Below are 7,909 nucleotides of genomic sequence, written 5' to 3'. Positions count from 1 at the left end.
ACGTAATTTTAAAATAATTAAATAAAGGTTTGCTCTGAATTCATTTACTTTTTCAAAACTAGTCCAAAATTTTAGTGTGTTACGAAACAACAATATCTCACGCCGTATGGTTGTCCTTATGTTTGGATCGGTTACAAGAAAGTTCGACGGTGGTCTGGTTTCAAGTCTAAGTATTGATATATTCATCACAACGATTACGATATTCGCATGGGTAAGTAATTTGTTTTATGATTTTGTAGAGTAATTCGTCACACCAAATATGATGTTCATATTCATCATTATTCTTTATATATAAATATGATGTTAATTATCCTATAATTAACAAATATGATGTTAATTATACACAAGTTTTCTAGTTATGAGTTTAGAATAACTAGGAAACTATTGTACCAACACCTGAAATTATAGATGTAACACCTCCAATCATTTCATCAACATCATCTTCGGTAACTGAATCCGCGCTTTTCATAGCTTCAAGAATCGCAATAAGTGTAACCACGAATGCATAATCCACATACGGATATATTTTAACCATGAATTTGTCCTTAACAAATCTAAAACTCTGTGGTGGTTCGATCTTTTGCATCTACAATCAAGACCAAATCCATTCAATGGTTTGGATCAGTTTGTGCTAACCACGTAAACTGAAAACAATGTGAAATATATGACACTTACTTTTGCTATGACTGTTGAAGAATCTCCAATATAAATAGTGCAACTTCTCTTTGTCCAGCTTCCTGTGATTTTGAAATCACAACAATCCTTGCTACGAGTTTTGTTCCCCAAGAACACGTGAACGTTTGTCTTTGACTGTATGATTTTTGGTGTTTTTGCGCTGAAAATCATTTCTGAATCAACATTGCTGTCACCCTTAAACACTTTCCATATACTATGCGCAGTCCAGAACTGAAAATTAGTGATTAGAAGGTGCTGGCCTATGCACGTGGCGCCGGTTAATTCATGAAGCATTTTTTCTGTATAATATGTACAATCAAAAGTTGTCCGACACTCAAGATTTTTTAAGTTGTTTTTGATGAATGTCACCCAAAAAGATTAATTTAATAGCTTGCAGATTTTTTACTCATTAAAAAATAAATAATCAAAGTGTTTTTACATTTAAATTAACAGATATATAATCTATTAATCAATAAACTCACAATCAGCAATTTACCAATTACAATTTTTTAAACCCACATTATATTAATCTTTAAAGCCAATAACACGAGTTGGGATGCGACAATGGTGCGGTAAGTTGAGGTGGAAGCGCGATGGTGGTTCAGGGAATCAGGGTGCTGGTGTCAAACGAGAGGAGATAAAATTATGGGAGGGAGGTAGTGGGATGGAGGCAGATTTGGTGAGCGGGAACACCACCCGACCTACCCTCTTTGGTACTGCAACGGGAAATGACACCCAAGAGGGACGAGTGATATCTCCCCCCTAACCCTAAGCGCGCCCATGTCAAGTCTCAGTTCCAATTATCAGTTGAACACAAAAAAAACCTGGCACTCAATTTTGGTCGCTCAGTCGATTTGAGCATTAATTAGTTGATTTGCTTATCCATAATATATTTGAATGTCATGGTATTTTTGTGTTAAGTAATTTTATGAGTGTTTATTATTTATATGCAGGTCATGTATTTGATTTAATGCAATCATGTTTAGAACTTGGAATAAAGACTCAATGTTGATTAGTGATCATAATCAGCTAAAGTTTGAAGTTAGAGACCCAAGTACCCAACCTGAATTGATGCGAGCCAGAAAATTCCTGGGTCCATCACTTGTTATCATACCACAATATAATGTTAGATGTAACATTAAGGATTCATGCTAAACTGGAAACAACTAAAATTAAGTGTAGAAGAAAAAGAATATTGTAATTAATCACCTTTTCGCGCATTAAAACTATGGGTTTGTCATCAGCATCAAGTAGCATGCGCTGTTCATGGTAGCTTGTATTGCATGGCTTTACCTTAAACAAGACTTTGTGGTTAACATCTGTGATCAAATGATCTCCACTAGAATTTGTGACAATTATAAGTTCAAATGAATCCGGTGCAATAAACTGAGAGCCTATCACACAAACTGGATTAGGCGAAGGTTCATGACAGGGTTGCGCCATTGTCAACCACGGTGACAGGGATTAATGTCGTATAATTAAGGTGTGAATGATTTAAGGTATTGTTTGGACAATTTCATCGTTGACTGATTGCTCTTCTAGGTTAGGAAGTTTGTCTATTCTCACGTTGGGTAAACGCCAAAACAGTATTGTTTGGACAATTTCAAAACGTAAAACATATAATCGATTTGAGGAAGGTCTATGTGACAGAAACAAAAAAAATGTTAGATTTACCTTTACAGATGATTTATTAATATTTCTTGAAAGCAATTGAAAACGACTTTCAGTTTCTTTTATCATGTTGACTAAGTCAGTAAATTTATCATTCAAAACCAATGTAATATCTTTTCTGCTTCATAAAAGGTGTTATCCAATGATTATTTGTCTCTGAGTTAGTTTTATAATTTAAGTTCAAGAACCATGATCAACTGTATACTAGCGTTATGAAAACCAAAATCATGATCTGACTTGATGGTCCACGTGGGCTTTCAAGCAAGGATGTACGGATTCAAGGTTGTGAGCTAAAGCATGAACACATTCAAACTCAATGGAAATCAAATAGACTCCGGTAATGGATAAGATCGACCCGCTGGTTTTTGTGCAGTTTAGGTGCCTCTTTTGAAGCTTTCTTTATAACAATTCGAGCCTCTAAACCTACACCAGCATTTCAAGACTTGCTTTCTCAAGCCGAAAGCCAAGAATTTATGAACAAGCAATCAACCGTATTTTTCACTATTACATTACAAGAATAAATACAGATTTACAATGCTACAATTGTCGAATAGATTTACTTAAATAAGGAAAATAATAAAGGAGAAATTTCATCCAAATATAACAATTGATTTGAATGTTTGAGTGGGAACTTTGTGTATCGTTAACAGAATTTTTACCAAACTCTACATGGGTCTCAACAACCTGCTGCAGTTGCCTTTGCTGCCTCCCATATTTGGCTTAACAATAATAACCGAGGCGAGGCAGAACCTTCAACCAGGGCCGTGGGGGTAATGGTGTTAAAGGTCATAGACTGCCTCATTGTTAACTGTGTAGAAAATAAAGAACGATATTTTCTCCTTAATCCAATTATTCTTGCTATCTAATTATCGCCTCAATCACCTCCTTTTTTAAATTATTCCTATTTCCTTAGATAGGCTACATGTTTGTTTTTTTATAGTTTTGGTTCTTCCAATTGTATTTGATACTATACCACATTCTTGAAAGAAAATATATTCTGGCAATACCATAACAATTCGGCATGGTATCAATGTTGGAAATATATGTTCTTTTAGATCATTCATTGTGGTCTTCTAGATCATTCATTGAACTTAGCCAAATGACATGAAAAGTCACCATTAATTTGATAGTTACATGATGGATGTAATTACATGGTGTGAAAGGTCGTACCCTTTGATGCCTTGTATGCGGATAAATAGAGATATAATAAAACACCATAGATGCTTTCTCATATGCGCACAATCTTTATTAAAACCAAGGCATCTAAAGGGAAGTAAGAAAGATTCGTAAAATGACTTCATCATCTTCAAAGATAACCACCCCTACAAGTAAGTATGGTTAATAATTCATTCATATAATGCTCATGAATGAGTTTTCATGTTAGAGGTTCTTAATATTGCTCACGTCTAACCGTTATAATCAACGTGTGGTATCAGAGCGTATGTTGGTTATTATCGATTCAATCATAAAATAATCGCATAATTTAATAGTTAAAAAAAAAGTTCATAGATGATTTTCAAATAACCGTCACTGGATTAGCAGACTTTTGAATTGTTGGTAAGAATTGGTGTATTTCACCGTTTTGGATTATTTGAAAAATTGTTGTCCATGATTTAATTTCATAAGGGCTCCTTTATGTCCGATTATTATTCCATCATCATCATTTTATTTTTTATCTTTAGAATAATTTAGTAAAATGGGCTTTGCCGAAACACTGCTGGTTGATTGTTTTTCATTTGGAACTGGATTATTGGTGCTTAAACTTTGGATCGATTGAAAGTTAGTCTTTTCGTTTAATTTATCATTCGGGTCCATTGAAATTTTGTGAATTAAATTAATGTAGTTACTTGCATAACTGCTACATGAAAAACTGATACATGGCTTATTTTTTTATTATTCTTTTTTCCCATGACCTGCAACGTACAATTAAATTAACTGCATACATCATGCATATTAACTTTTGCATAGATCTAACTTCCGTGAGCATTATGATTCTTTCATAAGGACCAAATTAATATTATGTAGCTAGGCCCATATTAATTAACATTATACACATGGCCCATATTGTTTTATCTTAATTAACGTTTTCACATTGGATTATTCATTCATAAATTCGGATGGAGTTTATTAACTCGTGTGGCCCATATTTGGCTTTTATTAGGCATGACTTAATTTTCATATACACTTAATTTCGAATGCACCATGATTTCACATGATATTTAGACGAAACTATTTAATTTCACATGCCTTTGTAAATAAGTTTATAGTCATTAGCTTTGATGATTTGAATGACCGAACTAATGGAAAGTCATTCATGTAAGTTAAACATAAAATTTATTTAATGTGTATTGTCAAATAATGAACCCAACGGCTAATTGTTTGACGATATGGATGCTAAAATATAGGCCTAACATGCATAAATATACAATCCTGCCCAACAGTGGTGTGTGTATTTATGTGCCGAATTCCTTGTTATGTATGTTCATTATACTTGAATGGTGGTCAAAGTCAACGCGATGCCAACACTCGAGTAGAACCATACAATTATTTGTTCATAATACTTGAACGTCGGTCATAGCCAACGCAAAGCCAACTTTCAATTAGAACCTTATTTTTTCATTAATAATATTTGGATATTGGTCAAAGCCAACGTGAAGCCAATGTTTAAATAGAATTTTAATTTTAACCTATAGTTTTGGTGTTATTATGGATTTTTATCTTCAATGTATTAATTATGTCTGTTTTATTTTGATTACCCCATTATTTATCTCACTTCCAACTCTGCCACTTTTGCATGTATTAATCTAGCATCCACTTTCACTCCAAATTTTGGAGTTGAAGTTCTGACTGAGGCAAACTTTGCCTCATGGAGGGACTCGGTCAAACTTATTCTTGGCACGTTGGATCTCGATTATGGCCTGAGGCATGATGCTCCCGCTACTCTTACTAATAAAAGCACAGCGGAACAGAAACAAGATTATGAAGGTGGGAAGATCTAACCGAATGTGTCTGGTGGTAATCAAGAATTCCATCTCAGTTGCTATCAGGGGAGCAATGCCTGACTCTGAAAATGCTAAAAACTTAGCTAGACTCAGTGGAGGAACAGTTCAAAGGATCTTCAAAAGTGCATGAGAGCACCTTAATTCTGAAGATGCTTACTTTAAAGTATAATGGGGGTAAGTAGTGTGCGTGAACACATAATGATGATGAATGACATGGCTAATAAACTCAAGAGCTTAGACATAGAAATCAGTGATGGTTTTCTAGTACACTTCATTATGACCTCTCTTCCAGCATGCTTTGATTCTTTTAAAATTAACTATAACACTCAGAGAGATAAATGGTCAATGAGTGAGTTGATAGCAATGTGCGTGCAGGAGGAAGAACGTTTGAAGTTAGAAAAACCAGATGTTATTCACGGCACCACTAACAAACCATTAAATAGTTAGGGAAACTTCAAAGGAGAAAGCTCCAAAGTCCATAAAGCTAGTACAAGTGCAACTCCTAGCTCAAAAGCCACACCCGAAAAACTTAGCTGCAGGTTCTGTCGTAACATAGGGCACAAACAACGAGATTGCCTTAAATTCAAGGAGTGGCTAGTAAATAAGGGTAACCATCTATTTATGATATTTGATTCCTTTAATATCAATGTTCCAACTAACACGTGGTGGGTTGATTTAGGTTCTATGGTTCATGAAACTAACTCTATACAAGGATTCCTTACAATCCAGAGGCTGGAAAGAAACCAAAAGACAATTAGAGTGGGAGATGGTGATGAACTAAATGTTGAAACTGTTGGTACCATGAAATTAATAATGAAAAATGGTCATTGTATTAAACTTTTGATACTTTGCATGTACAGAGAATAACTCAGAATTTAGTATCAGTACCAAAGTTGGATTATGACGGTTATAATGTTTTGCATGGAAATGGCAAAGTCACTATTACTTTTAACTCTCATGTCATTGGTTTTGGTTCTCTAGAAGAAAGTCTCTATAAGTTAGAACTAGATGATCAATTTTCAAAATCATTGTTATCATATAATGTGAATGAAAACTCTAATAAACGAAAACAAGATTTGTAAACATCATCCATGTTGTGACATCAACGTTTATGCCAAATTTCAAGAGATCGAATGTTAAGACTCGTAAAGGATGAAGTATTACCAAATCTTGAGTTCTCTGATTTTGAAAAATGTGTAAAATGTACTAAAGGCAAAAAGTCGAAAAAGAATAAGCAAGGTGCCATTAGAAGTTCAAGACTTTTAGAACTCATACACACTGATATTTGTGGCCCTTTCTCTCCTAGTGTAACATCACGTAAATTTCGGGCCAAAAATGTCAAGTTTCCAAAGTATAGGGACCAATTCTGCCATTTTCCAAACTCCAGGGACTAAAAGTGAAAAATCTGTTTTCTTGACCTATTGCGCTACGCGACAGGTCAAGATAGACCCCCATCGCGTACCGCGATGGGGTGTCTGACAGATAATGACACGTGTGTCACGTGGCACACGGTGGCAACACCTGCCGCCACGTGTCACCACGTGGCAACACGTCCGCCACGTGGATCGGCACCTACCACGTGTCGCCACGTGGCAGGTCTACACCCTGACTAGCAGGCCTATATCGCGGTACGCGATAGGCCTGCCAAGTGACCCATCGCGTATCGCGATGGGTCCAAAAATGGCTAAAAATAGGAGGACTGCGGATTCAATCAATCTCATCCTAAAAACACACACATTACTCTCTCACTACTCTCTCTAAACCTCGTAAAGCGTGCCCACGATCCACCTCGAAATCCGTGCCCCGAAACCCCGTTTTCCGTGCCTAGTACCTCGTTATTCGTGCCACTTCCCGACGACGTCCCGAGTAAAGAGAAGATGCTGCCCGATATCCTGATAACTACTCGAAGCACGTGATGGTGTCTCGATAAGCGTGTCAAAGCGAAAGTGTTGATTGAAGTGAGTGTTGAAAAGCAAGCGACGTCGAAGTGCTGCCCAAGTGTCTAGGGTATTTTCTAAGTCGAGCAAGGTAGGCATAATGCCTGACCAAAATAATAATAAAATATTACAACGGCTTAATACCAAGTCGATGTTATTCTCGATAAACAAAGAAATGAATAACAAAGAAAATAAAGAAAGAGAAATAATATATATATATATATATATAAATATATATATATAAGTATATGTATGTGTATAAATATTCTTTGTTATAAAATATATTATTTAAGTATAATGAGTATACTTAAATAATAAAGAAAAGAATACGTTTCATAAAGAAGAAGAAACGTCGGGTTTTTATGAATAAACTAAAGGTTTATAAATTACTATTAAAACTAAAGGTTTTAAAGTAAAATGAGATAATGAACTAAAGGTTCATCGAGATAATTAAGACTAGAGGTCTTAAAGCCGGATCGTGTATCCGACTAATGAATGTTATACTCGTACTATAGGTGCGAGATAGCAAGAAGAGATCTACGGATGGTGTTGGAAGCCGATCCTATTGAAAAGGTGAATACGCCCCACTTTTATAAGCTTGTTTTCAAACAAACAAACATGTTA

The 7,909-nt window shown here is 35.3% G+C and overlaps 1 pseudogene; it reads right to left on the bottom strand.

The window, feature by feature from the left end:
* Positions 1-373: 373 nt before the first annotated feature.
* LOC143590672 (protein LURP-one-related 10 pseudogene) lies at positions 374-2,118 on the bottom strand (annotated as a pseudogene).
* Between the last annotated feature and the right edge of the window lie 5,791 nt (positions 2,119-7,909).

The sequence above is a fragment of the Bidens hawaiensis genome, unplaced genomic scaffold, assembly GCF_021521415.1.
Source record: "Bidens hawaiensis isolate Kalapana, Puna unplaced genomic scaffold, B.hawaiensis_p1.1 tig00038717_1, whole genome shotgun sequence".
NCBI classification, from domain to species: domain Eukaryota; kingdom Viridiplantae; phylum Streptophyta; class Magnoliopsida; order Asterales; family Asteraceae; genus Bidens; species Bidens hawaiensis.
Note: the sequence above shows the minus strand (reverse complement) of the source record. Positions and strands in the feature narration are given on the sequence as shown.